Source organism: Ursus arctos, unplaced genomic scaffold, assembly GCF_023065955.2.
Source record: "Ursus arctos isolate Adak ecotype North America unplaced genomic scaffold, UrsArc2.0 scaffold_28, whole genome shotgun sequence".
NCBI classification, from domain to species: Eukaryota; Metazoa; Chordata; class Mammalia; order Carnivora; family Ursidae; genus Ursus; species Ursus arctos.
In genome coordinates this window covers 14792566-14814194 of record NW_026622963.1, presented here as the reverse complement: position 1 = coordinate 14814194, position 21629 = coordinate 14792566, and the positions used below count along the sequence as shown (strand labels likewise).

General features: G+C 35.4%; 1 protein-coding gene across 1 annotated transcript in view; it reads right to left on the bottom strand.

Moving 5' to 3' along the window:
* GABRB3 (gamma-aminobutyric acid type A receptor subunit beta3) overlaps positions 1 to 21629 on the bottom strand; it is a 221159-nt gene that overhangs the window by 198035 nt on the left and 1495 nt on the right. The gene's annotated exons all lie outside the window — the stretch shown is intronic.

Below are 21629 nucleotides of genomic sequence, written 5' to 3'. Positions count from 1 at the left end.
TTTCTTCACAGGGTCTTTGCAGAACAAATATTTTAATATTGGTGAGGTCCAATTTATTAAATTTTTCTTTTATGAACCATGCTTTTGGTGTAGTCTAAGAACTCTTCCCCTAATGCCAGGCCCGAGGGATGTTCCCCATATGTTTCCTTCTTAAGTTTTACGTTTTACATGAAAATCCATTTTGTGTGAATTTTTGTATAAGTCCGGAAATTTAGGTCAAATTCATTTGTTCCATTACCATTGTGGAAAAGGCTGTCTTTCCTCCATTGAATTGCTTTTGAACCTTTGTTTAGAATCAGTTGGGCATATTTGTGTGAGTCTGTTTCTGGATTCACTGTTCTATTCCACTGATCTGTATGTCTATCCCTCTGCCAATACCCCACTGACTTGATTACTGCAGGTATACAGAAAACATAAACATTGTAGAGAGTGTTCTCTCCCACTGTTTCCTTTTTTTTTTTTTTTTGAAGTTTATTTTAGCATTCCTTGCACCTTGCCTTTCCATATATGGTTTAGAATAAGTCTGTCTATGTCTGCAAAAAATCTTGCTGAGATTTTGATAGAAATTGCAATAAAGACTATATATCAATTTGAATCGATGTCTTGCTACAGTGAGTCTTCCAATTCATAAAACAGTAGTTCTCACCATTTATTTAGGTATTTTTTTATTTCTTTCCTCAGCATTTTGCAATTTTTAGTGTATAGGTTCTTTATATGTTTTATTAAGTTTATATCTAAGCATTTCATTTTCTTAAAGCGATTGTGAATGATATTGTCTTTCTATGTCAATCTTATTTTCCACATTCTTGTTAGTATATAGACATGTGATTGGTTTTCCTATCAATCTCAGATCCTGCAATCTTATCGAATTTAAGTTTAGGACTTTTTGTTCAGATTCCTTGGGATTTTCTACATAGACGGCAGTGTCATCTGGTAAGAGAGACATTTTTATTTCTTCCTTTCCAATCTGTATGCCTTTTCTTTATCAGTCATTCACCATTCATATCAGTCATTCACCATCAAGCATGATGACAGCTATAGGGTTTTTGTAGATTCTCTTTATCGGATGGGGAAATTCTTTCTTCTTTGATGAGAATTTTCATTATGGATGGGTACTGTGTTTTTCAAATCCATTTTATGTATCTATTGATATATATCACATGATTTTCTTTCTTTACCTTATTGATACTGTAGACACAGATTGATTTTTGATAAAAAAAAAAACAGCCTTGTAAACCTAGAATAAATGACACTTGGTCATGGTGTAGAATTCCTTTTACAAATTGCTAATCTGATTTGCAAGTATTTTGTTCAGGATTTTTGTGCCAATGTTCTTGAGAGATTTTATTTACTTTCCTCTTATGTGCTGTCTGTCTTTCTTTGGTTTGATATCACAGCAATACTGACTTTCTAAAATAAGTTATGAACTGCTCCTTCCTCTTCTCCCTTCTAGAGGAAATTGTCTAGTTCTGGTGTTAGTTCTTTTTTAAATGTACTATAGAATTTTCCAGTGAAATTACATGGGACCGAAGATTACTTGTTTGGAAACTTATGATTATAAATTCAATTTCATTAGTCATTACTGGAGTATTTGGACTACTTAATTCATCTTGGATGTGCTTTAGTTATTTATGATTTTAAGGAACTGATATTTTTTTCCCTACATTGTTGTATTTATCTGTAAGTTGTTCATACTATTTTCTCATTTTCCTTTAAATGACTGCAGGATGTGTAATGACAGTTTCTGTTTCGTTTCAGACATTGGTGATTTGTGTCTTCTCTCTTTTTTATGTATGTCTAAGGTTTATCAATTTAATTGATTTTTTCAAAGATCCAATTTTTTATCTGATTGATTTTCTCTAATGTTCTTGTTTTCAATTTCATTTATTTCTGCTCTTATCTTTATAATGCCCTTACATCCCCTTAATTTGGGTTTATTTTAATGTTTTTTTGTTTTTAAGGACTTAGATTTGAGAGCTCACCTTTCTTTGAATGTAAGCATTTGGCACTGTAACTTTCCCTCTCAGCACTGCTCTCAATGTATCTCACAAATTTTGATACGCAGCATTCATTCATTCATTTCACTTCCTTTGAGATATCCCCTTTAGCCTCTGGATTACTTACAAGTCTGTTTTTTAATTTCCAATTATTTGGAGATCTTCCCGTTGTCTTTCTGCATTGATTTCTAGTTTGATTTCATTGTCATTAGAAAACATAAACTGTATGATGTGAATTCTTTTATATTCTCCTGTTTGGGGATGTGAATTCTCTTAAATATGTTGACGTTTGTCTTATGACTCAGAGCATGATTTATCTTGGGAAATTATCTGTGGGCAGTTGAAAAGAATGTGTATTCTGCTGTTGTTGGGTGAAGTATTCCCTAAACGTCAATCAGATCTTATTGACCGAGGTGTTGTTCAGTTCTTCTATATCCTGAGAGCATGTCCACCTGTTTCTACTGGACAGTGGGTAAAAGATTAGCTTCCTATTTTGGCCTGGATGAAACCATGGTGGGAGGAGGGTATATGGGGTTGGGTTTTGTTTTGTTTTGTTGGTGTTTGGCTGAACTAAAGTAAGCATTATAAAAAAGTTACTGTTCTATTAGGCCATTCTTTTCCTGATCCTTTGGCCAGCAGAAGGCTGTTTCGGAGTTTATTTTCTTTGTCTCTGCTTGTTGGCAGTCCTATCTACACTGTAGGCTTTCGGGTATGCTGTCTGGGACCTATGAAAGGCAGAAAGAAAACCTAGGGAATTCAATGTCAAGTCATTCCTCATGTCCTGAGATCTTTAGGCAATCCCTTCTTTTTTCAACCTTCGAATTTTCCTTGTTTAGTAGCTATCTTATGTCCAGGGCTTTTAGTCGTAAGAGGGAAGACTAGGAGAAATGAGGCTACTCCATCTTGGCTGGAATTAGAAATCTGTGTAGAGGTTTTAAAAAACAGTTCCATTTAATTCTTCCCTTATGTGTCATGCCTTTTGATTGCATTCTTCCTTATTAGCACCTCTATCAGAAAGAAGGCAAGGAAATAAAAGGACCTAGAATTCAAAATCAGTCCATACTCATTAGCAACTCTGGAAGAGGTTCAGTGAAGGAAGAAGTTGAAACTACTTACTAAAATGAGGTTTTCAATAATCTGTGGGTGTTAATTATCCATTCAACCCAAGCCCTCAATTAGAAGTAGTGGAACACTAAGGCTTGGACCCCATTCACTGCCTGGAGACTGCCCTTCAAATGCTTTCTAGATGGGACTGCTCAGAGCATGATAAGGTACTTCCAACCCAGACTGGAAAACTACATAATAAGTGGGAATGTCAACTTTTTGTTATGAAAAATATAAATTATGCTTTTAAAAGTTGCTTTGTTTTGTACCAAGCAAAGTGACCAGCTGGCATGGTACGCATCTCTGCAGCATGCTCAATTAAATAATAAGAGACAGGCTGAATACACAAAGACAAGTGAATCAAGATTAATGAAAATACAGTATTTACATTCGATTTAAATAAACTATTGTTGATTATGAAAAGGAAAGTTAACACAAGGAGCTATTTTATTGTAAATGGCTCTATTAAGTTAAAGAAATAGAATTTCATGAAACGTTTAACTCATGAATGGCAGAAAACTGACAGAAATATGACAACATCTGAAGGCTTGTGAAGCAGCTAGAAAGGTGAAGAGGTCAAGAGTAATGTTGTTTAGACGGGGTGAATAAGAAAAGTTTTGCTAATAAATTACTGGAACTCAGAAATATCACAAATAATAAAAGTTTTCCAAAGCTAATTTATTTTCACATTTTATTATGACAGAATCATTGTTTCTCTTAAGTTCCCCACATAACAGTGCAACATTTGGCTCTTTTTCTCCAGTAAAATAATGTGTTATAAAATGCAATTAGCATCTAGGAATAGCGGAATCTCTAGATTTTCATAATCTTTCTAAGTTATGGAAGATTCATGAACTGCTAATGTTAAAACTTACATAATTCATTTTTGTAAGATTTCTCCAAAATCTAAGTGTTCGTATTTTTTTATTTTAGCTAACTTGAAAAAAAAATTGTTTTGATGATACAGCTATCTAGAATTCACGGGATTCCGCCCTTTCTTTAACAAAGCATATTTTACAGTTCATGCTAATCAAATATTTAAAACATAATAATAACCTTTTAAATATCAACTGGCAACAAATTCACTGTGGACATTCAAACCAGAAATGCACCAGAATATATCTAGAATTGCAGGTGGAAAGCTACATTGTTCCACAGTCTGTGGTTTCCAACTCCTGGAACAAGGCGCAACGGTAATAACAGAGCAGTGATCAGATATCCTCCAGTTTAAAAAGAGCTCTCTAGACATAGAAGGTCATGACATAAAGCATCTTCAACTAAACACCTCTCACCTCCTCCTCCTGATTTGGAATTTAATGCAAAGCTTTTCACTTTCATCGTATCCCAATTTTCTCAAAGCACTTAGAAAAAAACAGTGGTATATCTAACTCATCACCACCTTTCTCAGGTGACTTGTGTTACTGGGTTCAGCATCCCAATAAACGAAATTTAGAGCACAAATCTTGCCACCACTTCCCTAGCTTTTATATCTGCCAAGTTTGTTCCTTTTCTAACTAATTTCAGATTTTTATTATTTTAGGAATAAAAACTATGCTCTTGCACCACAATCAGTAAGTCTTATCTCTATCCCTAATTTTCTGATATAATATATAACCTGACCTCTAATGGGTATTTGGCAAGGAGGAAGGGTACATATTAAATATAGGCATTTAACTGAGACAGCACCCCTGCCCCTCCCAAGAAATGTATTTTTCTATCCAAAAAAAAAAAAATTATGCTTTCAAATATGTTTTAAAATTCAACATCATAGTGTTACTTAACTAGCAGACCAAGAGCCTTTCTCACACCCACTCTGTTCTGTCTCTTCTTTCTGATTCTCTTTTTTTAACTGTGCAGTTACCCAGGGTTAAGGTGATGGTTTGGGGGAGAGGGGTCCATAGCACACATCCTGCCAACTCTCACAATTTCACAATTTCTCGTGAAACAATTCATTGTTCACTCTCTTTGATGATTGCCTTTAACGATTCTGTTTGCCTCACTGCACTGTGTATCAGGGTGATGGTTTCCTTTTCTGCCTCTGGCCATCTTGACAATCCAAATATCATCACTATCAATACTCATTTTTAAAGCATCTATTTATGGCTGATAGATGGAATATATGGAAGTAAAGGGATACATAATATGGGAAAGGGAAGAAATGTACAAGGGAAGCAACTGAAGGCCAATAGAAAAGTAATCAAAAAATAAATACATTAAAGGTTGTACTGCAGATTACAATAAAGTAAAATTGGGTAATCACAGGGCAAGTTGGCCATATCGAGGTAAAAGCTGCACTATTAACCCAGCTCTTAGATTCTGAGTGCTCTCTCAAAACCCAATGTGTATACTCAACACTCTCATCCAGGACCATCACTTCTTTCATTCTTGCATTTTCTCAGGAAGAACCCTAAATCTTGCCCCTTGTGTGAACCAAATGGAGAAGGCTTAGAACCTGATAGTTTCCAGCTCTACTGTCTTCCCTAATGGTCAACCTGATGCACACAGACATATCCCATGGGCATTTTTCTCCAAATCCTGGAGCTGGTTCTTACTCCTAACATCCCTGCCACCGTGGGCATTAGTCTCAATCACCCATTTTATGATACATCCAGCAGGTAGTCTGGACCCAATTAGGGGCTCCCATTCTGGAAATGGCTGGAAGAGTAGAGCGATAATATTTACAAGTGGAACCAGAATACAGGAGAATCACAGATTTCAGACAGATCATGATCACCGCATTTGAGGGATCCAAAGTAGAGTCATGGGGAAAAAAGGAGTGAGTCTTCAATATATTACCAAAATTATTGGGGCAAGACATGGTGAACAGCTGGATACTGGAAAAAAAGAAAGGCAAAAATTATCTTTAGGATTGAGTGACAAGGTGGAAGAGCACAATGCAGAAGAATGATCCCTGATCACCACACTTATAAGGCTCACACACTCCCCGGAAGCCTTTTTAGTGAGGGTATGGGCAAGGACTACGGGTTGATACTGGTCCCAGAAATAATGTCCAGAAATATGTGGTCAAGGAAGGCAGTGCTGTCAAGGAAAGAGCTTGGTTTATCTCTTTTATATACAGATATGTTCTTTTTCCCACATGAAGACTAAATGAAAGAACCTAATGGAGAGGAAGGTATGTTGAAAGATGTAGTGAATGTGGGCAAGGAAAAGCCAAACATAGAGCACACGTAGCAAGATGGATTTCAGACAGAAGGAAAAACATCTTTCTCTGAGAAAGACTCCAGGAGCAGGAGCCCCTGCATTGTGCTGATCAGGGCAAAGGAAGCCCATGCTCTTAATCTTCTGAAAGAAACAAAATTTGAGTTCAGCATGCCAGGAAAGATGTGAGGTTAGAATGGAGACCTTAAGGAGAGAGAATATTCCAGGTGGCGAAAACAGTGAAGATTAAATAATAAAACTATATACTGGGAGACTTTTTATAGTCTTCCTGGTGGGTATGCTTGCTTTTTGGCGCTTGTACAATTATCTTTTTGAAAGCTGGGCAAAAGCTGAATACAACCAAGAGGACTAGAGAAGCCTGAAAGAGATTTTTTGGTGTCTGGTATGAGAGGCAGAGCAAGGTGCTTAAGGAGTCTAACTGAAATTTCTAACAGGGAAGAAGTGTGGGAGAAAGAGACAAGAGGACCAGCAAAAAGAGTCTTCTCAAAAGCAGAATTGCACCTTTAGTCACATGGGTGACTTTGATGTAAAAAAGATAAAAACAGAGGTCAGGGGTAATCAAGAAATTGTGGAAGTATGTGGTTGTTTCTGAATGGATTTCACTGCCATTTCTGGGCCTGATAGAATCAGGGTAGTGAGGAAGAATAGTTACCCACCCATCTCATAATCAATGTGGAAACATCCAAATTCTCTTTTCACTTAAATGGTAATGGCCACTTACTTTTTTTTTTTTTCCCTCTGCATCAGTAGACCGAACTTTAGATCACATTAAATGATATCTGTTTTTTTGCTCATTAAGTCTATGGAAAATAGTCTCCTAAAGTATTACTCATGTAGGCAAAGTAAACTAATGCCTCATTAAACAGTACCTCTGATGAACCAGAAGCTCCCTTCAAATCAGCCTCACTGTCCTCCCGATAAAGACCAAGGCAGGGATACACATGAGGACCCTCCCCTCCCGAGGTACATCCTCTAGGCCTTTCTCCTCAGAGTTTCCCCATGTCTGCTTCGCTAACTGTCCCACCCAAACACCCAAAGGATCAAGGCTCAGATCAGTTACTGAGATTAAATATGAGATTAAATTGAGATTAAAATGCCTTGGTAGATTCTGAGTATGTGATCTTCTGGATAAAAAGGGACCAAGTGTGATCCCAGAGCCCCTAACAATATTGTTTTTTCCCAACTTCATAGGTCTGATTTGTGAGACACATTCTAATTTTTTGGTGTGAAATTTATTTGAGGGATTAGAATGAATTCTAATTCATTCAAAACAATGACCTGAACTATAGTGGCATGCCAAATATAAAACTAAGATGAAGTCAATTTTAATATAAAGCCAAATTATTTGTCCATTTTTCCTGTTAGATGAGATTATGTTGGAAAAATGGCAAAGTTAAGAATAGCTTTGGAGTTTAATTCCATTTTAGCTTTAAATCCTGCTACTTTGTAAACTATAATTCTCTTTCCATTTACCAACAAAAATTTATTCTAGGGTAATAAATATAGAATATCTTTAGGCAATTCAATGGGAGCACAAATTGAAAGTTCCTTTCTTGAAAGCTACTTGGTTACATGTACCAAACACCTTAAAAATATCCACATTACTTAATTCAGTAATCTTAATTACATATTTTTCAAGGAAATAATTCATAACCCATACAATAATTTATGTATAAGGATAGTCATCAAAACATGATTTATCTTGCAATCAGAGCAAGTAACCTAAATACCTAACAATAAGAAAATATTAAGTAAGCTACGTTATTCAGCCACGCAAGGGAATACTATACAGCTCTTAAAATATCTATAAAATATACTCAATAGCATGGAAGTGTATATAATATAAATTACATGGAAAAGCATGATAATAACTTGTGTATACTATGTGTAAAAATAGTCATACATATTACATATGTATAAAACAACTTAAAAATACATTCAGGTGTATTTTTCTAAATATTCTAAATTTTCTTTGCCCACTATATATATATATACATATATATATATGTATATATATATATATATAAATAAATTTTGTAAAATAATAAATGCTCTTTTCTGACAGCATTAAAGGTGTAACAAGTACCAAAGTTCCCAACAGATGGTGATCGTGTCTGCTCCAGCCAAGAAGGTCTTCTTTTCACAATGAATGTACAGAGCATTCATCCCTCACAGGAAAAAAGTTCCTGCCTGACACAACTGTATATATAACAATCCAAGGATTTGCTGATGATTTAGAGAGTTCAAAGCTGGATAAGAGAGAAGAATCCTACCTTCCCTTTCACTTAACTATTCTCCTTCCTGCTTTGTTCCTCTCATAATACCTGCAAGGAACATATATCAAGCATCTAGCAAGCTTTGCAGCTCTGAAAACACATAGAGATTTCTGCACAGGTCCCTTGCAGATTGTGAATCTACTTAGAGACTTGTACCTGAAGTAGCTGACACCATGAGGATGATAGGTTCCATCTCAGGGAGTCAACACCCCCAGGAGTTCCACTTTTATCATGGATAAATATAAGAAGAGCAAAAGTAAACAATTTAATTTTTTTGCATAGTATGCACTGGTATGTATCTACTTTCTAATTAAACATGGCAAACTACCCCAGTATCTCAAGCTTTTAAAGAATAAAAAATCCTGTTTCTTGTAACAATTTTGCTTATTTTTGCTATTTTTTTCCCTCCCATAGGTCCCTGGAAGTCTTTTCCATGCCTTCTAGTTCTATCCATATTTCCCCAAAATTACTTTTCAGAACGCTAACAGTAATGGTTGACTGTATATCTCTCAGCTTCCCAGGCCCAACTGTCCATCAGTCCTTTCTTCATTCCTACCATTGCTCCAAACATGGAGTTGAAAAGTATTTATACTTCACACATTTATTGTCCAACTCGCTCATTAGCTCACTCACTCCTGGCTCGAGTGAAGCACCCTCTTCATGAGTTTCTTTAACAACCTATGTGGCCCCGAGGTCTTGTCAGTTTCAAGTCTGAAGTAATATAGGCAATGTTTGAACAGGTGTGCTACACCGGAGAAATAGGGAAAATACAAACTATCGTCATGTGGATTTCTGATGCTGGGCATTCTATTTTTTTTAAAGGTTTTTTTTTTATTTTTTTAAGTAATCTGTACACCCAACATGGGGCTCAAACTCATGACCCCAAGATCAAGAGTCACAAGCTCCCCTGACTGAGCCAGCCAGATGCCCCTCTGATGCTGGGCGTTCTATTTGAGAGGAGTTATAGACCAGTTAAGCCACCTCTTAAATCTAAAAGTATTTGGAATGAAACAGACAGCCCAACAATATGCTAGTCAACAGAGCAGTTGAACTAAAAAGTCAAATCATGAAAGACAATACAAGAAGTAATTATCAAGTGATATTAGTTATTTTGAGAAATAAAAAAAAAAAGGAAAATTTGTCACGTTGCTTCTTTCCAGCAAGTTCTAGTGCTGACCTATAAATGCAAGGTGCTTTGATAAGCCTGGGATTTAAAAATCTATACACATAGTCTATTTTTGGACTAGCTGTTAAACAAGTGTAAATTAGGTACAGCACTTCATGATGAAGCATCACAAATAGTGTTTTGCCGTACAGATTCACAAAATAAACCCCCACACCCCTCTTCTCTACCATCTCAGCAGGCTTTACTATCCATATAATGGAATTCCACCATGCTTTCTTTTACATTATAGGGTTTTGCTGGGATTGTTGTTGTTTTCACAATTTCCATTATAATGTTCATAGTCACACAAAAAGTCTCCACAGAAGTGTGATCTAGAAACACTCACATTACCTGGTAATAGAGAAAATAGTTCAGTAATATATGAGACTGATCTGTGAGTCCTTCCCCTGGTTAACTGACAGTTTCTATTAGTATTGTAGCATGAGCAGGTGCTGGTTTTTCTGTTTGCACATCATTGCGTAAGCAAGTACAGTCTTGGGCAAAGGTTGGCATATTGGGAAACTGGATATCAATTAATAGATACCCGCTTTCCTGTCAACCTTTGTTTAACAAATTTCATTGTGCTTTCCTCTGAAAAATATTGAAAAAAAGAGGATTTTCCTTCATTGTTTCAGAAACTGAGAGATATGATAAAGGGAGAAACATTACTAAGCCAAACTGGCTCTTGAGGTATCCAAATTTTGAATTCAAAATCCTGAAAAGATAAATGGTGAGAGAAACTGGCAGGTAAACCCCTCATTTCTTTTCTGGTAAGGGGAGATAAATGTCATTCAGGAACATCTACCCCTTTATTTGGCTTTTTCTCCTTAATCTCAGTAAACCAGCCCCTGCGCTCGATCCTCAGAGGTGGCTCCACTCTGAAGAGTGCTAATTTGGTTACATTTAGAACAAAGTGTCTTCCCCTTTCAATATCTGAATTCTGCCAGAGCCTTCACACTTCTCTTTTCAGCGTGGAGAGGGAGAGGGAGAAGGAGGGACAGAAAGACCCCTGAGGGGCTATTGCTGTAGATAAATTATTTCAAAGTGGTAAATCAGAAAATCACTTTAGACTGTGTTACAATTCCCCTTAACCAGATACTACAAATTAGCAAGATTTCACCTACAGTGGAAAAATGTGAGCTGAGCACTTTGAAAATTATTGGGGTTTTTTTGTTGTTGTTTTTTTGTTGTTTGTTGTTGTTGTTGTTGTTGTTTGGTTACTGATATCTAAGTTTGGGTCACACTATGCATTTTAACCTATATCATCCTAAATAGATAATCTCCTAATAATGTGATAATTGGTACACCCACATTTTTACTTTTATGGAATAAAATTAGACAATTTTATGTATTTTATTTTGCACTCTCTAGTACAGGCAAGCCAAATCGCCATCCCTATTTACCCTATATCCACACAGGTTCACTTGCTTGGGTTTTATATATAAGAAATTCAATTTCAAATGAGACTAGGAATCAAGAAAAGGTAGAAAATGGTAAAACTTTCTCTTTTGTAGAGCTACCTTTGAGATCTAAGTTTAAAATTTTCTTCACTGAATGCTGGCTTACCATCCCAAACTGGCTGAATGCAGCAGTCCAAATGACACTGACCAAGTCTATGCCCTCTTCCTTTTGGACTGGATTATGAATTCAAACAATATTAAAATTATGTTATGTTAATAAAAGAACATCGAAGATTAAAAAATGATGCATGAATTAAATTTACATAGAATTTTTTTAAAAACCTGAATATAGACAATTTGGAATCCAATAGCACCTAAGACATTTCTGTACTGTTTTTCTTAGGTGATAATGTAAAGGTTATACTTTGAATGTAAAAAAAAGCATTTTAACAGTCCACTACAGCTTTTGCGCATAAATTAATAATTCTACATTCAGACCGAAAAAGCAAATACCACTGTTTGAGACCTGAAAATTGATGAGCATGGATGCAGATTTTAAAATCCCGGCTCTTTATGTACAAAATGTCTGAATTTCATAGCACATGAAATAGGTAGCCCAAAAATATCATTCTGGATTTCACACTGACCATTCTTAGAATACAAGGTTGCAAACTGCCAGATGACGATCTCTCAGATAACCAATTAAACCACATGCAGTATCAAATGAACAACAAGTAGTGGTTTGTATAAGGCAAATAGAAGGTCTTACGGTTCTAACTCTCACAGACTCTAAGAAACACAGAAACCAGAACTGGGAGGCAATTCAGAGAATCCTATTAACATACTCTTTAAAAATATCAAATTGAGGACCACTGAGTCTGAATGGCTTGCCAAAGTTCCAACAAACCCTTCCATGGGATCTAAGTGTTCTGACAAGCAACTCTTTCCACTGCAGAGGGCAATCGTGCAAGTTAGACCCCCTATGGTCTCTAAAGGCAAAACATCCTGGAGTATTGAGGAAATCACCTAGGTAATTAAAATTCCAAACCATTTACAATCATAAAGTAAAATCTCAAGCTTTGAGAGTAGCTTTTCAATCATAAAATAAAGATAAAATTTTGAAGTAATATAGTGTAATGCTAAATAAGGCATAGCATGGGAGAAAAGAAATATGTATATTTCTTTTATATTTATATTTCTCATAAATATTTTATATTTTATATTTATAAATATTTCTTATAAATCTATTTATATATAATATATATTTCTTATGTTTTTTACATATATATATAGAGAGAGAGATACTCTATTTCTAAAATAAGAACCCTTTTTTTTAAAATAGCTTTTTGTGCTTCTAAATGCTAAAAACAAGCAAACAAACAAAACCCCATTTACTATTATAATCAATTAACATTCTGAATCTCTTACTTTCTGGATCTACTTTGATTTACCTGCTCATTACCACCAGTCTTTTTTTTTTTTTTTTTTTTTAGATTTTATTTATTTATTTGTCAGAGAGAGAGTGAAAGAGCACAAGAGCACAAGCAGGGGGAGTAGCAGGCAGAGGAAGAGGGAGAAGCAGGCAGGGAGCCTTATGCGGGCAATCCCAGGACCCTGGGATTATGACCTAAGCTGAAGGCAGACATTTAATGGACTGAGCCACTCAGGTGCCCCTTGCCACCAGTCTTTTACAGTCCCTGAGCCCACCACAGATCCCCAGTGGGGACTCCACAGCGGTAGAGGCAATATTGAGCAATATTGCCCCCTTATGACTTTACTGTGATTTTTAGAAAAATCCAGAAAATGCATGTGCCCTATAGACTATTGTCACTATTTATGAACACATATAGACTCTTCATTGAGCTATAAAAATTAGTCATAAGGGAAATTTTAGAAATGACTTACTCTAGGGGATGTTAAATATGTTTACCACAAGAAATTTTCATCCAAACAGAATGTTATTTTGCATATAAACATGAATAACATATAGACCACCATCTAAAAACCACTGGCCAAGCCTAACAGCCTCAGGGAGCCATATTTTGCTTTCAATAGTAATCTGCTGCCATTGGCCCAAGAGCCTTTTGCATCTCCTCTTCTTTAATACATAATTCTCTGCCTCTGTATCATGTATTGTACTCTTATAATACAAGAAAACAAGGAAGCTTAAATCACACAGACTTCCCTCAGTACGTCAAAGTCTATAATTACAGAACAAAATCTTTGTGCTTTTTATCAATCAATTATAAGAGATGCTTCATCTTCACTTCCAGAAAATATCACCCATCCCCACATGTACTGCTAGATTCTTGATCAAAATTGTACTTCCATGCTGTGGACATCTTCACCAAAAGAGATTTTATTAATGTAGCAATCTTCTCAGTTATCATTCACAGGAACTGGCCATTATGATTCAATGGATTATCCCCATATTTTCTAAATTGTGTTCTACAAAAAACTTCATGAAGAAGTGTTACTTGGTCCCCCATCCCCTCACAAAGAAAAAAAATGCCCAGCGAAACATAATTTTTAAAATATTCACCCCTCTCATGAAGATTTACAAAATCATTAGCATATTATGGGCCTGAAATTCCTGCAGCAAATAAACCTACTTTACATCTCTAACATAATTTCCAATATGATTCGAGCAGAAATATCTTGATTATAGAGCCCACATTTGCATTCTATAGAACAGTGTTCTCTTAAGAAACCATTATTTTAGCCCATACCACATGAAATGACATTCTCACAGGAAATTTTGGTGCCCAGGGCCAAAACAAAGGAAAGATTCAGAAATAAAAACTCATTCAACAGTACAATTAAATATGCTCTCATACCAATGAATTATCTGTAGAATGTTTAAAAGCATAAAAAGGAATACAGCACAATCGATCCTGGTCCTCATAACACTCAGTTATTCCCCATCTTTTTCTAGTATGTGTACTGTTTTGGAAAAGCAAAACACAGAATTCACCAATGGTGAGAATTCATGCTTGGAGAACACTTAGATATGTCCACCCCTGCAATAACTCTAATACTACACAAAGATTCTTGGTCTTCAGTTTTGGAATCACTGGTCTAGATAATAGGAATGGCATTGTTTTCCACATTTTTTTTTCAGTAACAGGTTCACAGGAATCCTCACATATAAAGCTATGGTTCATTTTATGTGCAAAACAAACACCCAAATACGGGAATCTTTGCAATAAAATTAATCAAAGGTACAGTTTTACCACAAGGGTCATTTGCTACACAAATTCATTTAACAAATATTTACCAAGCGTATTCTACAGGACAGGCCCTAGGCTCTGTAACCGTTCTAGCCTACTTCCCACCTGATATTTGAACTTATCTCTTGGGTGGAAAAATCAGTAATATTACAACAAATTACCCAGAGTGTTGCTTCTTTTAAAACAAATTTTGGTTGCACAGATGCACACATGCACACAGGCACACATACACAGAACATGCAGCAATGGGTGACCCAGAAAGTTTCTTCTACTCATTAGTGTTACCAATTGGTAAGTCTTATTCAAAAAGTTCAGTTTAAAAAGAACAGCGATATGATACTGAATTAAGTAACATATTTTACACATATGTATCAAACACAATCAGGATTATATAGCTTTCAACCTGTAGCTTTTGTTATCCTTTAAAGTCAATTCAAAATGAAAAAAATGCATTTCATGTCATGTAGATTTAGCAAATATTCAGCATAAAAGAAATTATTTCATTGTAGAACTAGGATAAAATACGATGATGTCGTAATCAATAGAATCCATATCCTCTTTCAGATTGACTAGAGAAGCACAAATTAGTGCATTTAAAGAGCTGTGACAGTCTCACATCTTAATTTTATTCCCATCCATCCAATATGTCAGTTACATGCATGCTAAAGTATTTGTTCACTGCATCAATGCCTCTGCGTGATGCTTAAGTTCGATGGAAAAATGAGAAGAGGGATATACGAGTTAATGCTTACAAATGATTTCTATTACTCGATGTGGTCTCCTGATAAGAAGGAATAAAGGAATTCTACATCCCCAGCCAGAGAGATCAGAGGCTTGACTCTGCTGCAAACTGGTGGTACTGAGCAAATTGCCAAGAGTTGAGACCTATCTCAGTCTTAGTGTTCCAAATTTTGCAGCTAGAGAATCTTCTTAATGGCTGGCATCAATGGCCCAGAAGTAAGCTGTGCTGGAAAGTGAGCAAATGACAACCACTGCAGCCTCACTGCACTACTGAGTGGTCATCGGAAAGGGAAGGCAAAGCCTGATGAATCCGTATATAATATTCAAAACTTGTGTGATACAGAAAAACTCAACACACATATACTTGACACGTAGACACAAAACCTTGAGTGTAAGAAGGCAATGACTGATGTTTAGAATATCCACACCAACCCTCACACAGACACTGCTAAAATACTTTACTCTCCTTTCTGCTTTGAAATCAGCATAAAAGCTCTCCAGTGAAAGAGGCAGCAGCTACAAAATACCAGCTGAGGGTATTATATTGTGTACAATAATACAAATTCTGGCCAAATTAAGTCCCCTACAGTAAAATCTCTATACCTCACATTTAGCCAGTAAATGCTTCTTCTTGGTCATGAGCCCAAATTCTGGGTTATAAAAATATTTCATTGGAAAGCTACATATCTATTTATGTATGCACTTATGTATTTCATTCATTCATTCATTCATTCATTCTTCATTCATATACTTTCTTTCAACAAATGTCTAATAGATGCCTATCAAGTGCAAGGACTGTCCATAGACATAGTTCTGCCTCATGGAGCTTATCCTCTAATGGGAAAAGAAATGGAGGAGAGAGATTTTAAGCAAATAAATACACCCTAATCATATGTAACACTGTAATAAGTGTTATAAGCAAAAAATAAGCTTTCAGGGAAAAGTAGAATGGGAGGATCTAATATAGAATTAGGATTTTTTATTGCTTTGTAGTATGAGGCAGAAACACCAAAGGAGCAGGGCCAAGTAAGTGCCAGCTTTGCATTGAAGTAAGCTAGTGTTATTCATAAATCCCAAGGCTATTTTCTCTTCTGAAAAATGGAGATGAGATTAACACCTGTCTTACCAACTTTGCCAAGTTCATCATCAGTTTGGAAGATCAAATGACAAAATATTTGAATTATTTCGTAAATTGCAAAATGGCATAAAACTGCTAGTTATCATTTCCCTAAATTATACCTCAACATGTATTACAAAATAATTTAAAGGATTCCAAATGGTTGGTAGGCTTCTTGTGCAATGACAATATGTATGCTACACAATACAGAACCCATGAGAAAGAAAGATCCTGGTACCAACAGAAGAAAAGAAGAGTCAGAACAGCAGTGTCAAAGGTTGAATCCATATTGCTTTACTTGCAAAACTTGGAAAAAATTTTATATGTAAATAAGCATATTTGCACCATCACTTCAAACCAATATTTCTATGTGCAACACACCATAAAATCCCTGAGCCAGGCACAGGCAAGAGGCAGTTCACAACAGGACAATGTGTATAAGATCCAACTTTTAAGAAATGTAGCATCATAAGCTTTACAACCTCCCCAAGGGAAAAGACAGAAAGCATTCTCTTTGCACTCTCTACACCTTTCCCTCCAATATTAAACACAAACTTCCCTTCGTAAAAAGCATATTATATAAGGTATTATTTTCATCCATCTCTGAAGTTCATTATATGCTTTCTTATCAGTGTCCCAGCATTGATGTATGATCATCACTAATGCATGAAACGTACTGCCAGTGAAAAGTAATGTCCTCAATAAACAGCCTTACCTCCAAAACACAGCAACCTGGAGCCAAATGCCAACACACTCTGTGGACCGTACCCCTGGAGTGCCTTCCCCGTAAGCAGTTTTCCAACCCCAACTGGGTCAGAGAAACACTTTCTCCTTTCTGCTGAGTCACCCCCCAGCTTACTTGGTAATAGGAGCATTAGTACATTTCCAAACTTTAAAATGCTAATAACAATTAATATGCAAACTCTAAATATGGCCCAAGCCTCTAGAAAAAAATCAGTAAACAATATCTTTCTACGGTGTGTTTGTGTAGCTGTGATGGTCTACCACGATTTTCTCTGTACAGAAAGTGTGATATCACTTTGGAATCCATTCTGTAGACATGCTATGGGCATCTGGAAAGCCTGCAACTGATTTACTGAATGTTAAGTGATTTGCCTAAGGCTAGGTGTTCCCACAGACTTGGAAATAGAACCGAAAACTCCAATCCCATTAGGCTGTCTTCAGCACACTACCTGGACTCCTGGGATTCAGCTCTTCCTCCACCTGAGATTCCAGCACGGTGCTGGACACTGTGCTCTCTGGTTCAGCATCCTCTATTGGCAAAGAAACCTCTAGACTCTGAAAGGTGGGGAGCGGGGACTGATTCACATAGATTTGACCAAAACTGCCTAAAAGCTGAATTCTCCAGACCTCGGATCCCAGCTCACTCTAGCCAAGATGATCTTCTCCTCTTTCCTACTGTCTCTGAAGAGAGGAAAGACAAAGTAATGGTGCAAATGTCTGTGTGTGTGTGTGTGTGTGTGTGTGTGTGTGTATGCATGGTTTTGTACATGAGTGGGAGTGTATCCATTTTACAGCGATACAGCTCCAAAGTCGCTTCTTGTGATGTGCCAAAACTATGTTATGTACAATACTTATTTTACATCGAGACATTTTTTTAAAAGTGGATTTTATACTAAGAAAATGCAACAAATGAGAAAGGAATACAATAGAACTAGAATAATGGATGAATACATCTCATAACAACTAAGGATACACATTGCATATTACGTAAAGGGAACTCAGGGCCAAAAAAAAAAAAAAAGACAACTGATGATTTACATGGATGATATCAGAAAAAATAATCCTGTAGTTACATTTTCATTAGAATTGAACTGAATTTTAATGGACTAATTAAGTATAAAATAATAACAAAGTACAAGATAAATCATAGAAATTGCTATTAATACCACTAGAGTTTGAATCTAGTTTTCTATCCTCAATACTCTGAAGTAATTAAGTAAAAATTAAGTATGTATAGTTTCTGCTCTAAAATAATAAATCAAACAATGATTTGATTATTCTAATCAAATTTAAAAAAGAACCCATGAGTACTTTAAAATATTGTTTTCGTTTTTTAATTTATTTTTATAAGTTATAGAACTACTTCATTCTCTGAGTAAAAATCTGTTTGAAAATAAAATTTTCTAGTTGTTTCATATCTTTAATATTTCTTTATGTTTTCTACACTTTCAATAATTTCCTCCATTTATTCATCTCTCCATCTAAATATTCAACACATGTTTTATATACTAGGAACAATGCTTAAGCATCAGAATTATAGCAAATGTATATACAAATTTTCAGTCAACAGTGTTCTTTCACATATAAAATGTCACTTAAAGAAATATGTAAACTAAATCTAAATAATTAACCATACATAACCTTAAAAAATTATATGAAATTTTAAAACAAAAGATAAGAGAAACAGTTGAAGTTATATAAGACCAAATGGTTTTCATTTGATTGCTGTCGAGTCAGCTAATTTTTAAAAAGGTGCATGAAAAAAAGAATTGGAAGATTAGGAAAAATAGAAATGTAGAATATCTCTATTCTCCATAACACAAGTTACAGCAAAATAATGTTAAATATTGAAATACTCAAATTCATTCTTAGACTGTCTCTACAAAATACCAAAAAGCATGATGATGTACACATGTATATACACAAATATATTTACTTATTTATTTACTTGAGGACAGAGGTGTTCTTTGGAGGTACCATCTGTAGGCACTCCCAGTAGATAAACATTGTCCTTTACAACTATTTAAAGAGAAAAGTACCAATATTACTATTATGCAGTGTATGTCATTATTTACAATCACCCCCAAATGTTCATGAACATGCACATATCTGTCCCACCTTGAGATACACGTACTTTATGTGTTCTTATTTGAAACACTGATAAGTTTTTATTTCGCTAAATAAATGTTTTCAAAAATATATCTACTAAAACCCAAGGAGAAAATCTCAAGGAACGAAACCTCCATGATCATTTATTCTTAATTTTTTTGTAAATTTTGCTTCTACTGCAACATCCTCACGCCTCGATCTAAATTTACATTTTAGCCAAAAGATTCATCTGAAACCACAGCTCAAATCATGTCAATCACATGCTTAAAACATTTACAGGGCTCCTTATTTCTTGACAATTAGTATGTGAAATTGGCATGGCAGAGAGGAACCTAAGTGAACAGGGGTTTGTACTACTTTCCCAATTTCACCTTTTGAACCTCCCCTTCATAATCTCCTATCCTGCTTATTTATCCACCCTTACCTTTGCCATTTTCTTTCCTAACCCACAACACCCTCCTCCATCTAAGCCACTTACCGATGAAGCCTTCCATGTCAGAAATAATCTCTCTACCTCCTCCCCAATCTCACCCCCCTTCCCTCTCTCTCTTCTGTGTGCTCCTTTCTTTTGTTCCTCTAATGGGACTGACTACATCCTGCTTTTTGTTACAACCATTTGTTACAACCTCTAATAGCTACAATACTCTTAAAGCAAGTCCATTTCTTATTTAGTTCCATTACCTCACAAAACTTATTTTTGTGTGACCAGTAAGGTGATTAAAGAAGTTCATAAATAGAATTTATTATTTTTAAGCAACATGATTGAAGGATGGTTCTAATCTTATGCTTGCATTTCTGTTCTTTCCTTATGAAATATGACCTCCAAAATGATGCTTAACCACTGCTATTCAAAGTTTCTTTAATAATAGGTCAAAGGGTGCTGGGGTGTTGTAGTCTGTTAGGTATTGCCCTCTTGGTTTCAGTTCAGCTCATGATCTCAGAGTCGTGGGATCGAGGCCCACGCTGGCTCCAAGCTCAGCAGCGGAGTCCGCTTGGGATTCTCCCTCCCCTCTCCTTCTGCACCCCCCCCCCCCGCATGTGTGCAAGTGCATGCTCTCTCTTTCAAATAAATAGATAAATGTTTGAAAAAATAATAGGTCCAATATCAAAACTATAATTGTGAGCAAATATGTGACTGGAAGTCATATTTTTGTAGCATAAGATTTTACTCAGTCCACTCGTTGAAGATATTTCAAAGGCGAGGCAGTCCCATCTGTCCAATGGCTTTCAAGCTCCAGTCTTACCAATTGCCAATTTTTGTTCACAGTGAATATATGTTTAGAGAGCCACAAAATTACCATTATGAGAACGCAAAAAAATAAATACAAGTATACTATGGCTATGTTATGCATAATTATTGGCTTTGGGATATAAACTAAAGATTATTCAGTATAATGGCTTGTATCTTCAATTTGTCTTTCTATTATTGGGTCCAGAGAAAACTGGGACACTTCAATTCACAGTGGATGAATTAAACAACTATTGATGAAGTTTTCAAAGGTACCAAGTATCAGCATGATGACAACTGGATAACTAAGCTTAAAAATTAGCTCAAAGAAAATGTGCAATGGTATACAAGAACACATTCTCCTCATTCACCTGGTTGTTTTAATATTGTATAGAGTTCTTAAAGGACCACATCAATATATCTTCTCTTTCATTTGACATCCAGTATACAGATTTTTGATATAATAATCCACTAAATATTCAATTATCTTCTGTAAAGAATTGTCTCTAGAGAATGTGAAATTCCCAATTGAGAAAATCACAGATTATGTCAACTTGTTCCCTTAAGATCATAAAGCATAACTTTTGGGCAGGGTTATTTTTACAAGATTATAAAAAAGTAAAACATGTAATGTTAATTTTGAATGTTATATATATAAGTGATATCCCTTCTGTGTTTCTTACTAACACTTTTATTATTATAATGCCTTGTACAAAAATGTCCTAAATGATACACATTGAAAGAAAAGTACATGACTTTAAAGGCACATACTATAATTTTAAAACTCTAGATTAAGAGTGAAAATTTGATGAAATTAGTTTTGTGTGGTCAAAGATTACTTCCTACAAAATCCACAGTAGTATATATTTTAAATATATCTTGCTAAACAGTCTATTTAAAATAATACTTTTAATTTATTTGTAAATGTCCATATTTCTATAATTTATTGTGGTGTTTCTCAAAATACTGTTCACAAAATACTTGCTTCAAAAGAGTGTGAAGTACTAGTTTTAAATGCAGAGACCCCAAGATTCCACTCCACGGTTGTATCAGAATCTCTTGGAGCAAGGAACCTGGCAGTATGCATTTAAAACAAGTTTGCTCGGGTGACTGATGTGCACCAGACTTGAGAAACCTACTAGGTCTATCTGAAACCATGCCTCATTATATTCTCAATGTTATGTTGGAAAGAAAAGTCGCCAAATGGTTTCTCCCAGAAAATATTGTTTTCAAATGTTCATTCTTACAATTTCTAAAGTGCCACTTAACAGAAAATTAAGTCTGTTTTCAAATCCCAGGATATTTCAGCTCAATTAACAAATGAAAGGGGTCATTTTC